Consider the following 25,250-nt stretch of genomic DNA (forward strand, 5'->3'; position numbering starts at 1 on the left):
CTTGTAATGGGTCTTCATTCGGATTATGCACTATTTATGGAAACTCTCTGTGCCTCTTGGTTAAATCGGCATCTGTCCAGGAGACAGTAATTTTCCTCCTTTTTAATAATATGCTACTTCATCACTGTGATGTGTGAAACTCAAGTGAATGAGTTATTGAAGTTCATATACACAATACTGATTTTTCTTATTATGATGATCTGCATAAAATACTTTAGGGAAAAGGTAATTGGTATGGTAAAAATGTCCGTTTGAAAAACTGTGGAGAGATTCATAGACTAAATTACTTTTTTCAAGAGAACCTTGAAATTCTTCTTCAATGTTTTCCATCAGTTTTGTGAAAGTTGAAAGTATAGACTGAGTGGTCTATAATTTGATGCTAAGGGCTTATCACCCAATTTGTAAATGGATATCATATTTGTCAATTTGAATATATCTGGAACGATTCTCGTTTGTATTGATTAAACTAAAGGACTAGCTAATAGTTTACTCAGTTCCTCTTTACATTTCATTAGAACGTTTGAAAGGAATTTAACAGAGAGCTGCGACTTATTTGGGTTTTATTCATCTTCGTGTCATAGGACCATATCATTAGGAACATTAGTCTAGCATAATTGATATTCTTTATTTTTTTATATTCTTGTTTAAAAATAGAGAAGATAAGTGTTAAAATTATACCGTAGCATTAAGCTGACGTGATTAATATTTACTGAGCTCAGTGTAATCGATGGAATTCATCGTAATAAATCAACAGAAACCTCTTGTCAATTAAACTTGAAGTAATTAAAAGTAAGAATTCTGAAAGAAAGGTGAACAAAAAGACGTAAAACGAAACACAAGGAAGATGGAATAACATTTTAGAAGTATCGATTTATCAACATTAATTTATTTCCATAAAAAAAATAAGTATTTCCAATTTTAAGGTGCTGGTTTACCACTAAGCATTGAAGAAAAAAGAAATATACCATAGAATAAAAACATCATTTGATAATGAGTAAGAATTGTGTGGTTGTCTCGCTAGTCCCTTGGTCTCGGTGCCGCTATGGTGCGCCGAGACTATAAACCAGGAGTGTGGTTGTTTTAGTGCTCGCTTAATGTGATGATGATAAGCACTTAATTTCAAATGAGTTCTTGCTAACTGACCAGTTTTACCTATTCGGCAAGACATATATATATGTATATATATATGTATATGTACCATATTATGTAATAAAACATACCTATTGGTAAAAAAGAATGAAAAGATGGGATGGTAGGGGAAGTAGAATATTCAAACGGCTCTATGAAAAAATCCAAATATTTTTCCTTGAAGCCTTTTTATCCACTTCTCCGAGGCTATGGGTCCCACAATTTACACCAGAGGTGAACCCCTTTATATATATATATATATATATATATATATATATATATATATATATATATATATATATATATATATATATATATATATATATGTCGTGCCTAATATGTAAAACTGGTCAATTAGCAAGAACTCATTTAAAATTAAATCCTTTCTAAAATTTTCTCTTATACGTTTAAAGATATATTTTTTTCATTAATGTTAATGTAACAAATTTTAATTTTGCTCCAAAAGAATCTTAGAAAACTTACCTAACCTTGCTATAAAAAGAACAATTTATTTTAGCCTAACCCAACCAAATATATTTTAGATTTGTTTACAATAATTTAATACTAAACAAACACATTGAAATATTTTTTTTTCGTTATCGTCAGAATGATTTTGGCGAAATTATTGCATACACAAATTTTCACTTGTCCTATATGGCAAGATGAACGTTGCTATTTAAGCCAAGATCGCAAGTTCTGCCAATTCGGCACGACATATATATATATATATATATACACATATACATATATATATATATATATATATATATATATGTCGTGCCGAATATGTAAAACTGGTCAATTAGCAAGAACTCATCTTAAATTAAGTCCTTTCTGAAATTTTCTCTTGTACGTTTTAAAATATATTTTTTTCATTAATGTTAATGTAAAAATTTATAATTTTGCACCAAAAGAATCTTAGAAAACTTACCTAACCTTATTATAACAAGATTAATTTATTTTAGCCTAACCCAACTAGATATATTTTAGATTTGTTTACAATAATTTAATACTTAACAAACACAGTGATATATATTTTTTTCGTTAGGTTCAGAATGATTTTGGCGAAATTATTGCATACACAAATTTTCGCTTGTCCTATATGGCAAGATGAACGTTGGTATTTAAGCCAAGATCGCAAGTTCTGCCTATTCGGCACGACATATATATATATATATATATATATATATATATATATATATATATATATATATATATATATATATATATATATATATTATATTGTGTGTGAAAATAAAAAAAAATCATTATTCACTTAAATATATTATTATTTTTGTTCAACAGGTTCCCTGTATTTTCGACTCATCCTTCACTCGCCAGGAAATTTATTCTCTCTTCACATTCTTACAAAACAACTAATTTTCTTCCACTTCATGTCCATATCATTATCGTTTACGCCTCTCGCACTTTCTCTTAAGCTGGCAGCCTGCCCGTCCTCCCTGTCTTTGAAGTTCTCCAACACAGATATCACCAGTTAAAACATTATCCTCTTGCGTCTCTGACGGAGGCGGCTGTCAAGTTCTTCTTGAATATTTGTTCGTCATAACTGAGGGTCTTTCTTTTTTTTAACTTGGTAAGGAGGTGGAAATAAATATATACATAAACTCCTACTCATCATTTCACTATTTACTGAGGCTTTTGTAAAGCATATTAATTATTTTTTTGTTACTAATTTAGGGATGGTTATCGTTATGCTTATTTTGGTTAGCGGGAATTGATGTAAAACCACACTGTAGTCAATTACCTGGCAATTTCAGATATAATTACACTTTTAATCATACATTCATTTGCATAATTTAATTACACTAGTCATTGTCTGGTAATTTTATAATGCTCATAAATTCCTGCAAAATATCTCGGTAAAAATAATTGGTAATGTTACGCGTACTGTAATTAAGTATGAAAGGTGCATTTTATTAATATTATAATAATAATAGCTTAACTGCATAATAATTTTAATACATAGTACATATGTACAGCTGAAGAGAGAAATCATAGTTCGAATATACATCCACATAGTATGGAGTATATGTTGAAACAACACTTTGGAAACAATTCTGGAATACAAAGTCTTCCTGTACAGTGAATCTTTCAACAAATCTATTTTGTTATTGCTATATCTGTCTGCCTCTGTATTTCTTCTCTCTCTCTCTCTCTCTCTCTCTCTCTCTCTCTCTCTCTCTCTCTCTCTCTCTCTCTCTCTCTCTCTCTCTCTCTCTCTTTCTCTCACTTTCTCTCTTTTTTTTTACACAGGGCTTGACAAGTTTAAGGATCCCTAGTTTTATTGACAAGCTATTTACATGTTAAGGATTCCTAACTTTATTGGCAAGCTAAGAGCTGTTACATACGCTCATTTAAAAGCATTTTGATTGTTATGGGACATACAAGTAGGGAACAGGATGAAGTTGGAGCCATCTGTGGACCAGCATTTTCATTTGATCAACTGACTTTATCTCGTTGACATCGTTATGCTGTACGAATGTGTTCCATACAGTTCCATACACTGGTCTGTAGTTGCTGATTTCTGCTCTGCTCTTCTTTTTGTGAACAGGGACTACATTTGCCTCTCTCTCTCTCTCTCTCTCTCTCTCTCTCTCTCTCTCTCTCTCTCTCTCTCTCTCTCTCTCTCGTTACACAGGGTTTGACAATGTTAAGGATCCCTAGCTTTATTGACAAGCTATTTACAGGTTAAGGATTCCTAACTTTATTGGCAAGCTAAGAGCCGTTACCTACATCAGCTAATTTGAAAGCATTTTTATTGTTATGAGACATACAAGTAGGGAACAGGATGAAGTTGGAGCCATCTGTGGACCAGCATTTTCATTTGATCAACTGACTTTATCTCGTTGACATCGTTATGCTGTACGAATGTGTTCCATACAGTTCCATACACTGGTCTGTAGTTGCTGATTTCTGCTCTGCTCTTCTTTTTGTGAACAGGGACTACATTTGCCTCTCTCTCTCTCTCTCTCTCTCTCTCTCTCTCTCTCTCTCTCTCTCTCTCTCTCTCTCTCTCTCTCTCTTTCTCGTTACACAGGGTTTGACAATGTTAAGGATCCCTAGCTTTATTGACAAGCTATTTACAGGTTAAGGATTCCTAACTTTATTGGCAAGCTAAGAGCCGTTACCTACATCAGCTAATTTGAAAGCATTTTTATTGTTATGAGACATACAAGTAGGGAACAGAATGAAGTTAGAGCCATCTGTGGGCCAGCATTTTCATTTGATCAACTGACTTTATCTCGTTGACATCATTATGCTGTACGAATGTGTTCCATATTTGAGTCATCCTGGGTATATATGATCTCAGATGGACTGATGTTCTGGAGAACGGTACAGCCAGAGTGAAGTTGCTGCTTTCTGCCCGTCTTGTGGCATAAAAGTTTGTTTCACGCTGTCCTCGAAGTGGATCCATGTGTGGTACTTTGACAATATTGGCCTTGTACATAACAGTAAGGCCACCCACATCCCTCCTGTGTTGAAGGCTCTGCTGAAATGAGAGATCTATCCAGGATGGGTCCAGGCGAGAGATGAGACGTCTTGCTCTGTTCTCCACTCTGTCAAGCAGTCGCAGATGAGAGGGGGGGGGGCAAGCAAGCCAAAAAAGTGGAGTATACTCAAGGTGCCTCGTACAGAATCTTGCAACCCCTACTGTCAAGTAGATGCGAGATACGGCGAAGTGCTGTAAGCTTTCTGGCTGCCTTGTTTACTAGATTTACAACATGGTTCTTCATGGTTAGTTTGGAGTCAAATTTCACCCCAAGGATATCAACTTCTCCTCCAGGTGCCAACACCCTCCCATTCATCCTTACTTCTGCACCAGCATTACCATCATGGTACCTAGAGACGATCATCATTTGCGTTTCCTCAGGTGCAAATGTTACTTGCCATCTATTTCCCCAAGCTGATATAGCTCTTAGCTGGTGATTGATGTAGCATAGAGTAGCTGGCATTTCTTCTCTTGGATAAGTGAATGTCAGTGTACAGTCATCTGCATATGCATGTGATTCTGGGATGAGATGAAAAAGGCCGTTGAAGTAGACTTTCCATAACATTGGTCCTAGCACGCTTCCTTGTGGAACACTTGCCCCAATAGAATGTCTTGCTAATTCCGTTCCATTGAGAACTACACTTAGAGATCTATCATGAAGGTAATCACTGAGGAGACATAGCGTAGAGCCTTCAATTCCCAGTGCTTGAAGTTATGTAAGAGGCCCTGGTGCCACACTCGGTCGAAAGCACCAGCAATGTCCAGTGCTACCACACAGCTGACTTTGGATTCATCCAGTGAATGATGTCACTTGCTGGAGAGGTTTAACAACAGATCAGCAGAAGAGTAACCTTTCCTGAAGCCATATTGACGATCACAAAGTAGTGAGTGGTAGTCAAAAAACTCTGTCATTTGTCTTGAGATTATTGTCTCAAGGATCTTACCAGTGATTGACAGGAGTGACATTGGTCTGTAGTTGCTGATTTCTGTTCTGCTCTTCTTTTTGTGAACAGGGACTACATTTGCCTCTTTCCACAGAGAGGGTCATTTACACTGTAGTAGGCAGTGCTGAAAAATGCGAGTTAGAGGTGCTGCTAGCTGGTCTGCACATCTTCTCAGCAATCTTGGGCTCAACTTGTCTGGGCCCGCAGCCTTTTCTTGGTCAAGCGATTTAAGAAGGAAATGCACCTCCTCCTGCCTTATTGTCACCACTGACAGTTTTGACACAGTTCTTCCAGTTAGCCAAGGAGAGTCTCTTGCTGGATCAGGAACTTGTATTTTGGTAGCAAAGTGTTCAGCAAAGAGGTCCGCCTTCTCTTGAATACTAGTAGAGGTGGTCCCATCCTGTCGATTTAGAGGTGGAATGAGTTCATCAGGCAGATAAACTTGTCTGTCCTTGACCAGGGACCACCAGGTTTTGGAGCCTACCCTACCTGATGCTAGCTTTCTTTTTGTGTCCACCTCTCATTTAGCAATGGCCCACTTTTGAACGTCACCCATATGCCTACAGGCTTGCCTGTGCAAGTTCCTGTTATAGGTGGTAGGATATCTCTTATACCTTCGCCATGCTTTGTACTTAGCAGTAGCAGCCTCTCTACAACGAAAGCCAAACCAAGGCTGATCTGTAAGCTTTGTCACATATTGTTGTAGATTAAGGATGTGTCCAGTGAAGGCTTTCACTTGGTTGTCAACATCCCCTTGGAGAAGAGCATTCCAATCGGTGGTGGCGAGCTCAGAGCAAAGGGCTGGCCAATTACCACTTTCCCATAGCCAGTTTGTGCATGTGGACTCCTCACCTTGCTCTGTTGGGATCTTAAGTGTCGTAAAAACAGCCTTGTGGTCAGACGATCCAACGTAGCCGAGGGGTTGACAAGTGACTATGCTTTCTACCAAATCACTCACTACTGGGTCAAGGGAGGAGCCAGAGATGTGAGTATGGAAATCAGCAAAGTTTCTCATGTCAAATACCGCAAGAAGGTCATCAAGGTCCCTCTGTATAAGGTGTTGGTTGAGGTCATCAACAATTATGATACGTTGACAGTTGTGTTGTAGCAGAAGGGAGTCCATATTTTCCATTAGGAAGTTGATTGGGTCTGCATGTTGCCACTGAGGTCTGTACATTGCACATGCTAGTACAGAGGTACTAGTGTTTGTGCAGAGCTTGAAGAACATTATTTCAAGATGAGTAGGGGTGGCAACATCAATGTGCTGGGCATGAACACTTTTAGAGAAGCACACAGCAACACCTCCTCCTTGCCCTTGCCTGTCTCTTCTCATCCATGAGGTGTAGCCAGCAATTCTTGCAAAATTTTCTGGAGTCATGTCATCCAAAAATGTTTCAATAACAGCTATCATGAGGGGACGTCGAGTGTTCAGAAAACTATGTGTGAGCTCTTCAACATTAATAATGAAACCTCTAATGTTGGCCGACAGGATGCTGATAGACCGGCTCCTCATGATGTGATCAGCTTGAGATGGTGGGTGTGTAGGGCGTGTAAGGTGCCTGCCCTTGAGAGAGGTAGGGTACTGAGGCAGCTGCAGGGATGTAGGTTTGTGGTCTTGTATAAGGCACAATACCACCTGCTGGGCTGAGATAGGAGTAGCTGAATGGGTGACGTGTGAGAGTGTTCACTAATTCAGAGATCCTGCTGGTTTGTTCTGAGAACAGGTCTCTAAACAGGTGGTCCTGTCTGTCAAGTTCCTTTTTCTTCCGACACTGGTCCTCCTGATGTCCTTTCTTGTAGCAGTAATTCCACCTGGTATCTCGCAGGCAGTTGTTGGTGGTGTGCCCCTTCCGGTGACAGCGAGAGCACAGCCTAGGTGCCTGGGAGGGTGGATTATGATTTGCTGCACCTCCTGTGTTTTGCAGATTTGTCCTCAGGTTCTGCCGCTGGGACTGTGTTACTGGAGGGTGAAAATGCTGTAGGTGTCTTCTTCCTCCACGTCCTCTTCCACGTCCTCTACCCCGTCCTCTACCAATTCTGACAGATGTGTCCCTGCTGTTCGTACTCTGGCGCAGTAGGTGATCAGGTGCAGTGATAGTTCCCTGATTATTAACTGCACCAATCTCTGGTGGAGAAACTCCTGACTCAGAACTTGCCGATGAAGCACTGCTGTCAGATTCTGGAATGGTGTCGGCAGGTGTGCTGACAGGTGTAGGATCAGAGATGGTATGTGCACTGTCTAGTGGACTGGCAGTGGCTGAACCAGAGATGTCAGGTGTAGGAGAATTAACAGATCCAAGGCTTCCTTCGTTGCTGGGAAGAGGATTTGTTCCCTCTCTGGTGGTCAGAGGAATGGTGTTAGAATTCCCAAAGGTAGTGTTTTGAACTCTGTAAATCTGTGGGGCCTTAACGATGACAGAATTCCACCAGTTATTTACCCCTGAGTTAAGCTCAGTGTGGGACTTCCAGTCTTTGTCAATAGTGTCACCATCAGGTGAGCAGCTTACGTCACTTGATGTCGGCTTGCACTGGCCTTCTACAATAGCTTGGAGGTTATCTAATGATTTGAGGAGCTCATGAAGTGCTTCCCTGTGATGAATTATCTTAGCTGTAACTTTACAACACAGCCCAAGAGGGCAGTCTTGATCTTTGGACAGGAGTCCCTGAGGTAGGACTTCTGAACCTTCCTCCTGTAGCTCCAGGCTTGTATCCACATATACCACAGGATTATGAATATCCTTCAATTTTCTGAAATTTTCAACCTGGCTGCAACAAAATTCTTCTTCTGGAATGCAATCTGGGTGGCAGTAGTTGGAGCAAGTAGGTTCCTTACATCTAAGAAGAATTTTGTCCCTTGTGGTATACCCACAAACACTGCAGTAACTACTGGGACAATAGCCAGATAACGTAGATATTCTTGCTATTTTGCGATGTGAAGTCATCCAAGAAGAGGCTTGTAGGTTTGCAATGAAGTTCACAGGAGAGAGAGAGTGGGTGGTGGTATCGTGGGTGGGGTGGGGTATCTATCTCTCTCTCTCTCTCTCTCTCTTTCTCTTTCTCCCTCTCTTTCTCTCTCTCTCTCTCTCTCTCTCTCTCTCTCTCTCTCTCTCGAGAAGGCGAGAATCTACTTCCTTGTGATACAAGCTTGGAGCTTTTACCAACTTGAGTTCTTTTAAAAGCCTTCCGTAACATTATTAGTTATCCCCGATGGGTTACCTTCAAGATGTTGCCTTAATTTTTTTTTTCGTTCTTCCATCTTTTCGGTTTCATTCTGTTCAAAACTAGAGAAGTCCTTATTCAGTCAATTTCAAATTTTCAGCACTTGTGTACGGTAACTAGGAACAAATTCTAGGTGCAGTTAACATATATACTTTCCATATGACCTAATTAATTGAACACATTCGCAACATCTTGGAATGGCGGGGCTTCAAATATTCAGAAAAGGTGGTATAAACCCTGGTAATAGATACCGTCAATTTAGTCACCGTGTGTCACTCACACCTCTCTCTCCGTCTATATATACTGTCTTTTTAACCTCTGTATGTTAGAAGGTCCCAAGACCGATATATTTTCTGATAAATATGCCCTAGTGTTTGCTCACGTGTTTTTTCAACTATTCACAAAAGACACTGAAAAATACTACGACGACTTAGAGTGAAATTGAGATGTGTAAGTGTAGATGTGACCATTTTTTACTTAAAAGAATTACGCCCTTATTCCAGTTAAATCACCCAAAATTAAAGTTTACCTTTACTAAAAGGCATCAGTATAATGACTGTTTAATCTTATTGACATGATAGTACACATTAAGTTTCGTTGCTTGCAGGCAAATTTATTGATATTGTAAAATAAAAATAAATGGAATTTTTGGCTATGCCATAACTGCAGAATGACTCGTCAAATCGGCTTCAAATTTTCACCACCCGTATGGTTGTGCACAAGACCCACTCTCTCATTGAGTGCAAATAATTTAGACAACTGAAAAATCTATCATTAATAATACTGCTATATCCCTCAGCGCTAACATTTAATGTCAATTTTTCAACATTAAAGGTCTTACCATTTTATTTGGATTTATCTAATTATATTTTACATATTTACTTAGGTCAGTGGATAAGTCACAACCAGGTCTACCTGATGTAGAAAATCAGTCTGTATAAAAAACTTAAATGGAATTGTTCATATTCCTATAATTCATTAAAAAAAATTTCAGATAAAATGACGCATTTTTACCAAATATGTAGAGGGAATCTGAGAGACAGTAGGGAATGTTTTAAATGTGGATGATACAATTTTAACTTTAGTTTAGCATTTAGAGCCGACACAAGACCTAGCGCATCCCAGCCACAGCAGAATATTTGATAATGTGAGAAGTCACGAATGCGCTTGGAATTTCACTATTCTTTCACAATGGTTGTTATGCATATTATATATATATATATATATATATATATATATATATATATATATATATATATATATATATATATATATATATATATTATATATATACAGTAGTATAGGTAGTAGGTTGGTAGACAGAAACCGCCCAGGGAGGCACTACCGTCCTGCCAAGTGAGTGTAAAACGAAAGCCTGTAATTGTTTTACATGATGGTAGGATTGCTGGTGTCCATTTTTCTGTCTCATAAACATGTAAGATTTCAGGTACATCTTGCTACCTCTACTTACACTTAGGTCACACTACACATACATGTACAAGCAAATATATATACACACCCCTCTGGGTTTTCTGCTATTTTCTTTCTAGTTCTTGTTCTTGTTTATTTGCTCTTATCTCCATGGGGAAGTGGAACAGAATTCTTCCTCCGTAAGCCATGCATGTTTTAAGAGGCGACTGAAATGCCGGGAGCAAGGGGCTAGTAACCCCTTCTCCTGTATAAATTACTACATTTGAAAACAGAAACTTTTGTTTTTCTTTTTGGGCCACCCTTCCTCGTTGGGATACGGCCGGTTTGTTGAATATATATATATATATATATATATATATATATATATATATATATATATATATATATATATATATATATATATAAACACTGTGACTAGCCGAGGATTCGAACCCACGTCATTTTGGCCCGCCTCATGGTGAGCGAAAATAACACATGATGCTCTAACCCACAGTACCACGCAGTCCTACAAGAATCAAGCACCCCGCAGATCTAGGTGTTTTACCTTGATCCGAGGACATACGGTCGTGTGGATGCCTCTGAGCTAATTTCATTCTAATCCCCGTTTGTTATACTTGCCTTCACGAGGAGTATTTGATATTATTGTAACCACGAACGAGTGGTTGTTATTGATTCAATACCACTCGTTCGTGGTTTCAATAATATAAAATACTGCTCTTGAAGGATAGTGTTCCAAACGGGGATTAGAATAAAATTAGCTCAGGGGTACTCACGCTACCGTATGTCTTTGGATCAAGGTAAAACACCTAGCTCTGTTGGGTGCTTGATTCTAGTAGGATTGTTTTGTCCTGTGGGTTAGAGCGTTATGTGCGATTTTCGCTCACTATGAGGCGGGCCAAAATGACATGAGTTCGAATCCTCGGCTAGTAGCAGCGTTGTTATTGATTCAGTACCACACGTCACTCGTTCGTGGTTACATTAATTAATATATATATATACATATATATATATATATATATATATATATATATATATATATATATATATATATATATATATATATATATATATATATATATGTCGTGCCGGATAGGCAGAATTTGCGATCTTGGCTTAAATAGCAACGTTGATCTTGCCATATAAGACAAGTGAAAATTTGTGTATGCAATAATTTCGGCAAAATCATTCTGAACCTAACGAAAAAAATATATTTCACTGTATTTGTTTAGTATTAAATTATTGTAAACAAATCTAAAATATATTTAGTTGGGTTAGGCTAAAATAAATTATTCTTGTTGTAATAAGGTTAGGTAAGTTTTCTAAGTTCCTTTTGGTGCAAAATTATAATTTTTTACATCAACATTAATGAAAAAAATATATCTTTAAACGTATAAGAGAAAATTTTAGAAAGGACTTAATTTTAAATGAGTTCTTGCTAATTGACCAGTTTTACATATTCGGCAAGACACACACACACACACACACATATATATATATATATATATATATATATATATATATATATATATATATATATATATATATATATATATATATATATATATACATATATATATATATATATATATATATATATATATATATATATATATATATATATAATGAGTGTGTGTGTGTGTGTGTGTGTGTACTCACCTATTTGTACTCACCTATTTGTGGTTGCAGGGGTCGAGTCTTAGCTCCTGGCCCCGCCTCTTCACCGGTTGCTACTGAGCCCTCTCTCTCCCCGCTCCATGAGCTTTATCAAACCTCGTCTTAAAACTGTGTATGGTTCCTGCCTCCACTACGTCATTTTCTAGGCTATTCCACTGCCTTACAACTCTATGACTGAAGAAATACTTCCTACTATCTCTCTGACTCATTTGTGTCTTCAACTTCCAATTGTGGCCTCTTGTTTCTGTGTCCCCTCCCTGGAACATCCTGTCTTTGTCCACCTTGTCTATTCCACGCAGTATTTTATATGTCGTTATCATGTCTCCCCTGACCCTCCTGTCCTCCAGTGTCGTCAGGCCGATTTCCCTTAATCTTTCTTCATAGGACATTTCCCTTAGCTCTGGAACTAACCTTGTCGCAAACCTTTGTACTTTCTCTAGTTTCTTGACGTGCTTTATCAAGTGCGGGTTCCAAACAGGTGCTGCATACTCCAGTATGGGCCTGACATACACGGTGTACAGTGTCTTGAATGATTCCTTACTAAGGTATCGGAACGCTGTTCTCAGGTTTGCCAGGCGCCCATATGCTGCAGCAGTTATCTGATTGATGTGTGCTTCCGGAGACATGCTCGGTGTTATACTCACCCCAAGATCTTTCTCCTTGAGTGAGGTTTGCAGTCTTTGGCCACCTAGCCTATACTCTGTCTGTGGTCTTCTGTGCCCTTCCCCTATCTTCATGACTTTGCATTTGGCAGGATTAAATTCGAGAAGCCATTTGCTGGACCAGGTGTCCAGTCTGTCCAGGTCTCTTTGAAGTCCTGCCTGGTCCTCATCAGATTTAATTCTCCTCATTAACTTCACATCATCTGCAAACAGGGACACTTCTGAGTCTAACCCTTCCGTCATGTCGTGTGTGTGTGTGTGTGTGTGTGTGTGTGTGTGTGTGTGTGTGTGTACCCGTAAATGCAACATATTCTGACCTTAATATTTTGATGTATAAATTTTGATTGCATTATTTATGGTGTTATAACTCAGTGCACTGAGCTAATTTTATAATACAGGCAGGCAATCTTTTGTGGTCTATACCTTTTTCTGACGAATCTAAGCATATTTTGCCCAAACCATACCACAGTCGGGAATTGAACTTGTGGCGAGTGAGTCGTAAATCTCCAGACAGACGCGTATGCCACTACGTATATTTATACTCCACAGAGAGGTTAGCAGAGGCCCCAGTGTGACCACTAATGCAGGTTTTTACAGATGAATCTCCCGCCTGCGTGGCCGTGATGAACTCTAGCTCTAGTCCCCTCAAAGCCGTCATCATGACTCACGAAATCGTAATGACACGATTGCAAACAAACCATACCACTGGCGGGGATTGAACTCGTGGCGAGTGAGTCGTAAAAGTCCAGACCAGCGCGTAAACCATTGGGCCAGTTGGCTTACGCACTGGCCTGGAGTTTTTGCTTGCTTTATGACCTTATATTATACAAATATGTTACAATATTTGTTAGTTAGAAATATTTATTTAACATTTAATATATGTGACTGTTGAGACAGCTACTTACTTTGCTTCAAATCTAAAATGAATTCGAGATGGTGTAATAATTTTTATATTACTTACCATTATTTTTAGCTTTCTTGTACAAACAAAAATTCCTGTGTTATAAATAATTAGTTCGATGGTGTCGTGAATTGTACTTCCTGTTTCCTTACAATGTGTGAATTGTACTTCCTGTTTCCTTACCAGATGTATGCAGGGCACAACGTCTTATAGCACTGTTCCATGTATATCAGTATATAACACATATTAGAGTGTGTAATGACGATAGAAGGTAGAACGACAGAAGCGTTTAGTTAAGAAATTACATTTTTTTTTGGGTGGTCAGATCTGCTGCTCACTTTCGTTTTACCAGATATTAAGTATTTTCAAACAACTTGAAACATTAAAATTTACACATTTTAGAAATCCGTTGATTGTGATTTATGGGGGTCTACTACATAATTTATTTCTACTATATCACCAGTTGTATTAGAGTTTCTTGATGATCTCTGATCGGCGTTTTTTGTACTACCATCATCTTCTACATCTCCTTCACATTGATTTGTAGGAGTTACCCAGTATACGTATTCAGGATTTCAGAGAGAGATATACGCACTTCTCTTGCGGTCCTAAAAAAAATAGAGAAAAGAAAAATCTCTCTAATTTAACGATAGCGTGGAAAAAATAAAGAGGAAAAATATCTACAATTAATCTTTAAATTCTTTTCTTTAAAGGGGAAGTTTCCCTTTCCACACACATAACAAAAATAGTTACACATTTTCCTTTCAACGCAGAGTTATCTCTGTCCCAGAATTATAAATAATGTACTACTATTAATCTCGTAATGGATTAAGTGCACAGAGAGATATCTTTAATGCATACACATCAGCCCTCCCCTTACTGCCACTCCTGGCCACACCTCCATTATATTACTCACACTGTTGTATGGCCACACCTCTACTTCATTACACACTTTTGTATGGTAACACCTCTATTACTTTACACACTGTTGTGTGGCCACACCTTCACTACCTTACTGATGTGTGGCCATACTTCAAACTATCTTACACACTGTTGTATGTCCACGCCTCAACTTCCTTTTACACTACAGTATGATCACACCTCCACTACCTTATACACACTCCTACCTACCACACTCTCTGCTGGGTGGCCACACAACACTATCTCGCAGACTGCTGGGTGGCAACACAAGACTACCTCCCAGACTGCTGGGTGGCCACACAAGACTACCTCCTAGACTGTTGGGTAGCCACACAACACTACCTCCCAGACTGCTAGGTGGTCACGCACTACCTCGCAGATTGTTGGGTGGCCACGCAACACTACCTTGCAGACTGCTAGGTAGCCACACAACACTACCTCGCAGACTGCTGGGTGGCAACACAGCACAACCTCTCAGACTGCTGGGTGACCACACAACACTACCTCACAGATTGCAGGGTGGCTTCACAACACTACCTCACAGATTGCTGGGTGGCCACACAACACTACCTCACAGATTGCAGGGTGGCCACACAACCACTACCTTGTATTCACCTTTAGTTGTTCAGATATCGAGGACATCATATATGAAAGGCCCCTCGGAGCTAGTTATCACGTGATCCTAAGCTTCGAATACATAGTAGAGTTACAATTGGAGAGGGAAGTAGGAAGGCAGGTCGAATGAAACCAAACTACAAAAGAGGTGACTACACAGGTAAGAAGAACTTCCTGCACGCGGTTGAGTGAGACAGAGAATTGGCAGGAAAATCAGTAAATGATATGATAGAATATGTGACAAAAATATGCAAGGAAGCAGATTAGAGGTTCGTATCCAAGGGCAATAGAAATAATGAGATGGCCAAGACGAGCCCTTGGGTCACCCAAAAGTGTAGAGAGGACAAAACTAAGTGCGCTAGAGAAAGGAAGAGGTACAAACGGTAAAGGAAGAGCCAGAAATAAATATACACATAAGTTGGGAGTCCAACGATAATATGAAAATGGCACAGCAGCGAAAGCCAAGCCTGACCCGAAGCTGTTGTACAGTCACATCAGGAGTAAAACAACAGTCAAAGAAAAGGCAATCAGGCTGTAGATGAAAGGAGAGATCACAAGAAAGCACTGAGAAGAATGTGATGAGCTTAGCAAGAGATTTAAAAAAGTATTTACAGTAGAGACAGAGAGGACCCCGGAAAGCCGGAGTGGTGAGATACACCATGAAATGCTGGACACAATACATACAACCGAGGAAAAGGTGAAGAGGCTAAGTGAAATAGATACCTCAAAGGCGATGGGGTTCGACAACATCTTTCTGCGGGTCTTGAGAGTGGGAACGGAGGCGCTCTGAGTACCACAAAAAACCTTCAACACATCTATCGAAAGAGGGCGACTACCTAAGGTGTGGAAGACAGCATATGTAGTCCATTTTTTTTAAGAAAGGAGCCCAACAGGCAGCACTCGACTACAGACGAGTGTCACTGACATGTATAGTATTCAAAGTAATCGAGAAAATTATCAGGTGAAGAATTGTGGAGTACCTAAAAGGAATGGGCTTATTCACTACACCCAGCACGGTTTCACGTAAGGAAAGTCTTGTTTCACAAACCTACTGGAGTTCTATGACAACATGAAGGCAGTAAGGCAAGAGAGCGGGGGGGTTGGTAGACTGTGATTTCTTGGACTGTAAGAATGTTTTTGACACAACACAAGAGATTAGTACAAAAGTTGGAAGACCAGACAGGAATAACAGGGAAGGCATTGTGATGGATCAGAGGATACTGACAAGAAGGCAACAGCGAGTCATGGTACGCGACGAGGTGTTACACTGGGCGCCTGTGACGAGTGGGGTTCCACAGGACACGGTCCTAGGACCGATACTGTTTCTGGTGTATGTGAATTACATGAAGGAAGAGATAGACTCAGAAGTCTCCCTGTTTGTAGACGATGTGAAGCTAATGAGGAGAATTCAGTCGAACGAAGATTGGGAAAGACAACAAAGGAATCTGAACAGGCTGCAAGCCTGGTCCAGCAATTGGCTCCCACCAAGTGCAAAGTCGTGAAGATAGGGAAAGGACATAGTAGACGGCAAACAAAGTACAGTCTAGGGGGCCAAAGACTCCAAACCTTACTCAAGGAAATGGATCTTGGGGGGAGCATAATAGCAAGCACATCTGAGGCCCATATCAACCAAATATCTGCTGCAGCATATGGGTGACTAGCAAATCTAAGAATTGCATTCAGGCACCTCAGTAGGGAAACGTTCTGGACTCTGTACACAGTGTACGTCAGGCGCTTACTGGGGCATGCAGCACCAGCTTGGAGCCCACACCTATTCAAACACATCAAGAAATTAGAGAAAGTGCTAAGAGTTTAAACGAAACTAGTTAGTATTATACCCCTTCAAGAATTTTCTATTATTAAGCATATATTTTTTAAATTGCACCAAAGTGGTTGGGTCACTTACCTTTTATATCCTACCTCACTCCCCCCTCCCACCCTTTTCCAATATTTCTATCCTTACCCATCCTTCTTCCTTACCCATCTTACCAAAGACTCTGGTCATAAGAAGTGAAGGGGCATGTCCTTCGAGGAGAAGTTAAGGGAACTCTACCTGGAGACACTGGAGAACAAGGGAGAGAGAGAGTGGGAACATGATAATGACATGTAAACTACTGATAGGAATAGACAAGGTGGACAGAGACAATATGTTCCAGAGATAGGACGCAGCAACAAGGGATCACAACTGGAAGTTGAAGACTCAGATGCGTTATAGAGATGTTAGGAGGTATTTCTTCAGTCATAGAGTTGTAATAAAGTTGGTAGAATAACCGACAATATGTAAAGTAAAAGGACACAAGTGCAACTAATGTGATATTTATTGTGGCAACGTTTCGCTCTCCAGGAGCTTTATCAAGCCATTACAAACAATACATGGACACAGAGGGTATATAAAGGCTCAGAGTGAGGTGCAATACTAGTGAGGTAACATTTCGATGTTCACTAGTGGTGGTAGTAGTAGTAGTAGTGGTGGTAGTGACAAAAGTAATACAATATGATAGAGCAATTAATTCGTACATGAGTAAAAGGATACAAAAGCTATTACTTGGGTAACATAAAAATAGGTTGGACAAATATAGACTGGAAAGATGCAGCTTGTTTCAGTGTTCACTTTCTGTAATGTGCTTTGTGTAGTATAACAGGAGAGACTATGTGATGGCAGGGTTTACTGTTTTCAGGAGGATTTTTGCTAAGACTTCGGAGATGGTAAAGCTGCCGTTGTTTTGTTTAATTGTATTCGAAACAGCGATCAGTGCTGATTCGAGGCACTTGCGTCTGCGGAAATTAGTTTCTTTGATCACTAATTGGGCGTCTCTGAATTTCATGAGATGATTGGTAGAATTTCGGTGTTGTACACAGGCGTTGTTCAAGTTATCGTTCCTACATGCGTAAATGTGTTCATTGAGGCGGGTGTCGAGGTGTCACAGCCTCCACAGGGTATAGTGTAAACTGCATTGACTGGTTCGTGGTGCTTGGATTTTGTCCTGGTTAGATCCTTTATTGAAGTGCTAGAAGCGATGGCGACTCTGGTGTTAGCTTGTGAAAGTACTTTTGAGACGTTTAGTGCAACCTGGCTGTTGGGAAGAATTATAACTTTGTTGGGAGTGGTGTTGATGCGTGGAGAATTAATGATCTGAAGAGCTCTTTTCTTGCAGTCTTTGATGAAAAAAGAAGGAAAATGTAACTCAGTGAATGCTTGGTGAATGTATGTACATTCCTCGTCAAGAAACTCAGGACTACAAATTCGGTATGCTCTTAGGAAAAACCCGATGATGATGCCTCTTTTGGTCTTGGTATCTTGACTGGAATAGAAGTGTGTGAGATCATTTTTATTACTACTACCACTAGTGAACATCGAAATGTTACCTCACTAGTATTGCACCTCTCTCTGAGCCTTTATATACCCTCTGTGTCCATGTATTGTTTGTAATGGCTTGATAAAGCTCCTGGAGAGCGAAACGTTGCCACAATGTCACATTAGTTACACTTGTGTCCTTTTACTTTACAGTCATAGAGTTATCAGAAAGTGGAAAAGTCTGGAAAGTGATGAAGTGGAAGCAAGATTCATACATAGCATTAAGAAGAGGTATGATAAAGTTCATTGAACCTGGAGAGAGAGAGAGTGGTCCTAGTAGCGAGCTGTGAAGAGGCTGGACCAGGAGCTACGACTCGAACCCTGCAACCACAATTAGGTGAGTACACTGCTGAGTGGCCACACAACTACTACCACCACATACAATGAAGGGTGGCCATACAACTACTACCACACACACACACACTGCTGAGTGGCCACATAATGCGTGTTCAGAGATTACACTACCTCACACACTGCAGTGTTCACACAACATTGCCTCAGACACTAGTGTGGCCACACAACACTGCCTCACATACTGCAGCGTTCACATAACACGGGCTCACACACTGCAGCGTTCACATAACACTGCCTCACACACTAGTGCGGCCACACAACACTGTCTCAAACACTGCAGTGTTCACACAACACTGCCTCACACTGCAGTGGCCACACAACAGTCTCAAACACTGCAGTGCTCACACAACACTGCCTCACACTGCAGTGTTCACACAACACTGCCTCACACACTAGTGTGGCCACACAACACTGCCTCACACTGCAGTGTTCACACAACACTGCCTCACACACTAGTGTGGCCACACAACACTGCTTCACACTGCAGTGTTCACACAACACTGCCTCACACACTAGTGTGGCCACACAACACTGCCTCACACACTAGTGTGGCCACACAACACTGCCTCATACTGCAGTGTTCACACAACACTGCCTCACACACTAGTGTGGCCACACAACACTGCCTCACACTGCAGTGTTCACACAACACTGCCTCACACACTCATGCTTTTCCACTTCATGATGCTCTTCTGAGCAGCTTCACTTCGAAAAGAATTTCCATTACCTTACCACAAACAACTGAATTTACTGTCCTAAGTCATGTTAAATTTAATTAAAAAACATTCAGAGTTTAAAAAAAATATATGGAATAAATATTAGGAACCAGTTTAATGTTATTTAACAGATGAATTTTGTATTTATTTATTTATTTATTTATTTAGATGAATTTTGTGTTCCATTCCCATAATCAGAGTTAAAAGGACTTATTGTCTTCCACTCCCATGATTAGTGTTAAGAGTATTGTCCTCCACTCCCATGATTAGTGTTAAGAGTATTGTCTTCCACTACCATGATTAGTGTTAAGAGTATTGTCTTCCACTACCATGATTAGTGTTAAGAGTATTGTCTTCCACTACCATGATTAGTGTTAAGAGTATTGTCCTCCACTCCCATGATTAGTGTTAAGAGTATTGTCTTCCACTCCCATGATTAGTGTTAAGAGTATTGTCTTCCACTACCATGATTAGTGTTAAGAGTATTGTCTTCCACTACCATGATTAATGTTAAGAGTATTGTCTTCCACTATCATGATCAGTGTTCAGTATTCCTTACCAAAGGAGCTGACGCTGCCCTCACAGTCCAGTAATGTAATCAAATTCACTCTCATTGCTCAGAGTCTCGGTGACCCTTTCAGATTTAGTACTTCCGTAGGAATGTATCAAGAACATTAACAACTACAACAAATCAAAATGATTAAGATAGTAAATTAAAAGTACCATTGCTAAATCCTTGTGGATCACAATTAGGATAGAGTTATCTGTGTTACGTGACACAGACGCTAAAGGATATTAACGGTTAATCATACCAGAGTTCTATTTAACAAAACTGATTTGTATTGTAGATGTATCGTCTTTCACTTTTATACACCTTATACAGAACTTCGAATGTAGAACTTATTTATTTGTTTAAAGCGTAGTCATATGCTGTTTAATAATTAGTTTAAAATTTCTGATTAATTTTCGACATGTGTGTGTGCGTGCGTGTGTGTGTGTGTGTGTGTGTGTGTGTGTGTGTGTGTGTGTGTGTGTGTGTGTGTGTGTGAGAGAGAGAGAGAGTTAGTTACCATTTTGTTCTAGGCACATGTCGATTAGACACTAGGCCTGTTGTATATGAGCACGTGTGTGTGTGTGTGTGTGTGTGTGTGTGTGTGCGTGTGTGTGTGTGTGTGTGTGTGTGAGAGAGAGAGAGAGTTAGTTACCATTTTGTTCTAGGCACATGTCGATTAGACACTAGGCCTGTTGTGTATGAGCACGTGTGTGTGTGTGTGTGTGTGTGTGTCTGTGTGTCTGTATTAGTTACCATTTTGTCCTAGGCAAATGTCGATTAGACACTAGGCCTGTTGTATATGAGCACATGTGTGTGTGTGTGTGTATGTGTGTGTCTGTGTGTGTGTGTGTGTGTGTGTGTGTGTGTGTGTGTGTGTGTGTGTGTATGTGTGTATATATATGTGTGTTAGTTACCATTTTGTCCTAGGCACATGTCGATTAGACACTAGGCCTGTTGTGTGTATGTAGGTGTGTTAGTTACCATTTTGTCCTAGGCACATGTCGATTAGTCACTGTGTGTGTGTGTGTGTGTGTGTGTGTGTGTGTGTGTGTGTGTGTGTGTGAGAGAGAGAGAGAGAGAGCTCTAAGTAAGTTACAATTTATCTGGCACTCATCACACAGCTTCGAGCATTCCCTCTGCACGAGCCAGAGTCAGTCAGATCGTTGTAGATGCACAGGGCCCCAAGACACGCTGATTTACTGCAAAGTTAATAAGTTAACCAAGTGGATGAGAGATTTACTCCTGCCGCACTGACATGACATTTACAACCCTGGTTAGTGTCAGACTCACTTGCTGGCTAAGGGCATACATTCTGACTTCTGTTGACTAAAGCGAAAGCAAACTGCAGTGAGTGAACTCACTAATCATAGAATTCCAGCAGATTTGTGAAACAGGATTTACCATCTCGAAAGCCGCGCTAGTTGCTGCTCATGAATTTACTTCTTTTCAGATGCTTCACTACTCTTCCGCTCATGCCTTTCTCTATAACCTTATATGAAAATTAGTGACATTGGTCTGTAATTCAGTACCACTCCTCCACCTGCTCTGTTTCTCTGTCCTTTATCTGATATCCGTCTGGGAAAACCGCACCTATAATGATATCTCTCTCCCTAGTCTCTGATAGCGTTACAATGTCTGAGATGCTTCCACTTATCGCTAATTTTACTAATCATCTGAAATTGTATACCACTCTTTCAAATTCCTTTACGTTGTTGTGCTCACGTTTTCGGGGTCCTATTCTCCTGGTTCTTGTCCAGGTTTCAAAGGAGGAGTGCATATTGGGAAGGTTGAGGGTGAGGATAAGGGCTGGTTGCAGGGGTTGATCTTGCACTGAAACGAGGTGGGACTGAGGGTGCAGGTGAAGCTGAGTATGGTATCCTCCAGAGGTCAGCTTCTCCAGCTGTCACTGTGTTTTTGCTAGTTCTCCTATTTGTCTTTGACTGTTTCTTATTCCCTCCCTCGGTTGTTCCTTCTTCTGTAGCACTCTGTCCTGGTCGAGGTAAGTATGATGATGTCTTTCAGTCCCATTTAGTAGTGGTTTCTATCTCAAGATCCGATCTCGTGCCATTTCTGGCGCAAGAATCAGTTTGTTAGGCCATGTTTTCTTCCTTGCGTGCTTCTGTATTCTCTGAAACTCTGCCACCTCATCATCAGAACCTATATGTTCAACGATGTTATGAAACTATCTGTCGTCAACTGCAAATATCTCATAAACTTTCGTCCCTTCAGCTTCCATGAGAGCATGGATAACTAGTTACCCTTTTCCTTCAAAGTTCATTGTCTTTTGTTATCAGTTGCTTTGTTGCTCCCAATATCATCTTCACCAACCAGTTTCCTGAGAGAATTTCTGCAAAAGTCTTTCCTACCTCATCAGTTGTCCATCCTAGATCTACACCTACTGAATTTTATAGTATGTCCACCTCACACCTCTCTTCCTTCATCTCTTTTAGCTCTGTCTTCATCTTTTTTATATAGATCTTCTTTTCCTTAGCAAGAATGGTTCTTTCCTCTTGTGGTTCCCCACATGCGAACATTGAGAAACTTTTTTTCCCCCACTCCTCATCCACAGCCATCATCATTTCCTTCTCTGTCTACACGCTTCCTGTCTATTTATCCTCGGCATGATCACCTCGTTTATTTGGTCTCTGGTTTCTTGTTTCCTTACTCTTGACTTTTACCACTGCCCACAGTGGGTGAAAAACCCATACTTCCTGCACTGATCTACGTGTGTGTGTGTGTGTGTGTTTGTGTGTGTGTGTGTGTGTTTACGCAGAATTTCTTCTCATAAATGTTTTCTTTATATAGTTTTATTGTGTTTGAATCTTGGACGAGAGCAACTTGGGTTCAATTTTACAATATTGATTATTAATCCTGGAAACTTGGTGCGTCTCGCTGACATGGGTCACAGGTCAAGATAATTGGGATAACGGTCACTATTCTAGCTTCAGTCAATAGCCTTCCAAATTGAGTCATTCATGCACGCACATATCCTAGCAGACTCTAATGCAACGTTGCAAGCATTCGAGCGCACTGACTCACGCACGCACACTCACCCACATCAACACACTCACATCAACACACATCCACACACACACACACACACACACACACACACACACACACACACACACACACACACACACACACACACGCACGCACACACGAAAGAATTGTTTTTAATGTTTAATAAATAAATTAAATGGATAATACTGAGATGACCTGCACTTAGCTCAGTGAAGACGTGTCGAGTGTGCTCTCTATGGACTGAACCAAGATGCTCTCCATCGAGCACCTTTACCAACAGATTAAGGAAGAATTAAGGATGGCGAAGATGGAGATTCGGCGACTGACCGAGGAAAACAAGAAGATTCGTAGTAGTCCTCCTGTTCTGAGTCCGTCCTCAGGTCAAGAAGAGAAACTGGTCAGTGGCTGGACAGCATGGAACGAAGTTGACGATCAAGAAGACAAATGGAAAGGTAGACACGATGAAGAAGAAAGAGCCTGCTGTGGAAACTGTTGTGGAAACATCTAATGCTTCTCCATGCTACCCGATGAATGTGAGTCGACTACAGGGAACGTCACGACGAACGACACCAAGGAAGGTAAGAATATTGTTGTTGTTGGGGATAGCCAAGTTAGGTGCATGGATAGGGCGTTCTGCTTGAAGGACAGGAGTAGGAGACAGAGGGTTTGCTTTTCTGGGGCTGGGATGGAGGATATTGTTAGCCGTCTGGATGACATCATGAGAGGTAATGGGAGCAATCCTATTATCTGTCTCAGTGCTGGAGGCAATGATGTTGGCAGACGTAGGAGTGAGGACCTGATTAGCAGGTACAGGTCAGCAATAGAAACAATTAGGAGGAAGGTTGGGAACCCTGTCATATGTGGTATTTTGCCAAGGAGAGGAGTTGGAAATGAATGGCTGTCCATGGCAATTCGTGTCAATTGCTGGCTGGACAAATACTGTAGGAAAATGCGGTAACATTCATTTACAACTGGGACCTCTTCTATGGCAGAAATGACATGTATGCCATGGATGGGGTTCACTTATATAGGTCTGGGGTGGGGGCACTGGCAACTGCAGTGGAGGGAGCTGGTAGGACTTTAAACTAGGAATAGTTAGTGGTATGGGTTTTGGCAGGAAAACAGTGAAGTCCCAGTGTAGTAATATTATGAGTTCTAGGGGAACTAGTATTAAGCAGAACGAGGTAGACAATGAAAAGCCATTGACACTAGGTGATAAGGACAGTAATAGGTTTAGTAGAAAAACAGAAATGAGCAGGAAGGGTAAAGAGAAAGGAGTCTTTCAGTGTATATTATGCTAATAGCCGTAGTGCTAGGAATAAGATGGACGATTTGAGATTAGTTGCTAGTGCAGGTAACATTGATGTATTTGCCATAATTGAGACGTGGTTTAATTCAAAAAGTCGGGACATGCCTGCGGAATGTCACATTCGGGGTTTTAAATTGTTCCAAGTAGATAGAAGTATCGGGAAGGGGGGTGGGGCGGCATTGTATGTCCGAGATCGCTTGAACTGTTGCATAAAAACGGGTATTAAGTCTGAAATAACACATGCAGAATCTGTTTGGATAGAATTTTCAGAGGGGCATGAAAAACTGATTTTAGGTGTGATATACCGTCCCCCAAATTTAGATAGGGACCAAGGGAGACTACTATGGGAGGAAATTGTTAAGGCCACAAGGCACGATAATGTAGTAATTCTAGAAGACTTTAACTTTAGTCATACTGATTGGAATTTCTTGACTGGGTATTTAGAATCATACGACTTCTTAGAAGTAGTTCAGGGTTATTTTTTGAAGCAGTTTGTGACAGAACCTACAAGGGGAAATAACCTGCTTGACTTAGTTCTGGCAAACAATGAATCCCTTGTTAATAATTTAGAAATTTCAGAGGAACTGGGTGCTAGCGACCACAAATCAATTACATTTAGCATTTTAATGGAAGTATGATAGAAGGGATAACTCAGTAACAGTCCCAGATTCTCGCTTAGCAGATTACGATGGGCTTAGAGAACACTTATCTGTTGACTGGGGTAACGAAGAGAGCTATCAATATGACAGTTTTCTGAACACTATACATGCTGCTCAAAGAACGTTTATCCAGTATAAAGAAATTAGATCAAATAGAAATGACCCAAAATGGATGAATAATAGGCTGAAATATCTACTAGGGCATAAGAAGGAAATTTATAGACGTATTAAAAGAGGTGAGGGTCATCTTATGAATCAGTATATTGACATTAAG

This window comes from Cherax quadricarinatus, chromosome 5 (assembly GCF_038502225.1).
Source record: "Cherax quadricarinatus isolate ZL_2023a chromosome 5, ASM3850222v1, whole genome shotgun sequence".
NCBI lineage: Eukaryota > Metazoa > Arthropoda > Malacostraca > Decapoda > Parastacidae > Cherax > Cherax quadricarinatus.